The sequence below is a fragment of the Rattus norvegicus genome, chromosome 13, assembly GCF_021556685.1.
Source record: "Rattus norvegicus strain SHRSP/BbbUtx chromosome 13, alternate assembly SHRSP_T2T, whole genome shotgun sequence".
NCBI lineage: Eukaryota > Metazoa > Chordata > Mammalia > Rodentia > Muridae > Rattus > Rattus norvegicus.
In genome coordinates, this window is record NC_141546.1 from 106,930,923 (window position 1) to 106,932,701 (window position 1,779).

Consider the following 1,779-nt stretch of genomic DNA (forward strand, 5'->3'; position numbering starts at 1 on the left):
GGCTCAGTGGGAGGGGTGGGGCCGGGGCTTTTGGGTAAGAAAGCGCTCCAAGCACAACAGCAAAGGTCTCCCCAGAAGAGTCTGGATTTCCTCTACCTCTATTTGGCTGGGGGACTGCACTCCTGGGGTGTGGCGGGCGAGCTCCTCTTCCCCTGCACAGTAACCCCATTGTTAAGAGACTGCGGACAATTTATGGAAAGAGGTGGAATGCTTATGTAACTGACTCCACTTTAGACAAGACGTTTGAAAGGAGGGAAAAATGACGAGTGGAAGGGGGCCAGTCCAAACAGGGTTTTTCTTCCTTTCTGGACACAGATGTTGGAAAAATCAGGAGAGGAGGAGGAGGGAGGAAGAGAAAAAAGGAAGGGTGAGACAGTGCCAGAGTCCAAACTGGCCAAAGACAGCCTAGATCCCCTCTGTGGCCTGGCCAGGGGCAGAGACTCCATATTTGGAAGCTGCTGTTTTAATTAAATAGGTCAGCACCATCAGAGCAGCTCTGGTGTGGGGTCTGGAACTCATTAGTTTAACATGAGTAGGGTGCGGCTGGCTGTGGGGGAGTGGACCCCCTGGTGAGTGGAGGACTGGGGGGCCTGGGAGGAGGGACTGTCTTGACTGCTCTCCCCAAAGCCAGGCCCCAGGCAGCTGGAGCTGCCAGAGAGGGCAGGCCACAGATGGAGAGCTTTGCTTCATTAAGCATGAGTCTCACTCTGCAGCCTGGAGGCCTGGAAACATCAGGACTGCTTTGAGGGGAGGGGGGGAGGAGGAGCAGGGACAAATTTCACCGCTGCCCGCAGCCCATCTTGGGGCTAATTAGAACAAGCCTCCTACCTCAGCTTTCCCTTGAAGCTCTGGAGCCATGGCTGGATGTGAGGCCACAAAGAGCAAAAGGAATCTGGGTCTTTCAGATCACAGAAGCCCTGTCCCTACACACGATGGGGGAAATCGTACTACCCTTGGGAACCCTTGCTTGATGGGGTGATCCAACCTTACCCTTAGAGACCTCTAGTTGTGAGCTCTTGGCTCTGCGGGGAGAGGTAGGGCTGTCAAAATAGTCATCAAATTCATATAAAACTAGCCTGAAAACCGGCACTGTTGAGTTTCCTGTCGTGACAACAGAGGAAGCAGCCTGGGACAGCAGGGCAGCTCTGTAGCACGGCTGAGCATCACTCTGCCCCTGAATCTGTGCCTTGTGTATTCCTAGCTGAGGAGCTCATGTTCCCGTGGCCTCCATTCTACCAGTTTTGGGTCATGAAGGAGGGCCTAGGTACCTCCCCACCTCCCCCATAATAACAAACCACCCGACAGGATCTGAGCCCAGCTGCTGGGACTGCAGGGTTAACATACACTGACATCTCCGTCAGCATATATCCCAGAGGCCAGGGAGAGTCAGCTGTCCCACAAGAATAGGATGATCATATAATTTATCATCTAAACAGTGACACAGGTCAGGAAAGGGGTTATGTTAATATGTTAAACACAGGCATAAACGGGGCCTGTTCCATACAAACCACGGCATTTAGTCCCTCTCCTTCCCAAGATTTTCAAAGGCCTGGATGTACATGAAGCTGAGGCCTGCGAGAGGCCTAAGAACTGTCAAGTGTTCACCCAGCACCTGGAAACTCCATGAAGAGTTTCAACTTGGCTGGGCTGGGTCTGGTCTATGCCTGTGGTGGCTTCAATAAGAGTTGTCCCCCAAGACTCAACTTTGAATGCTTGGGGAGTAGCATTAGGAAGTGTGGCTTTGTTGGAGGAAGTATGTCACTGGGGGTGGGGCTTTGT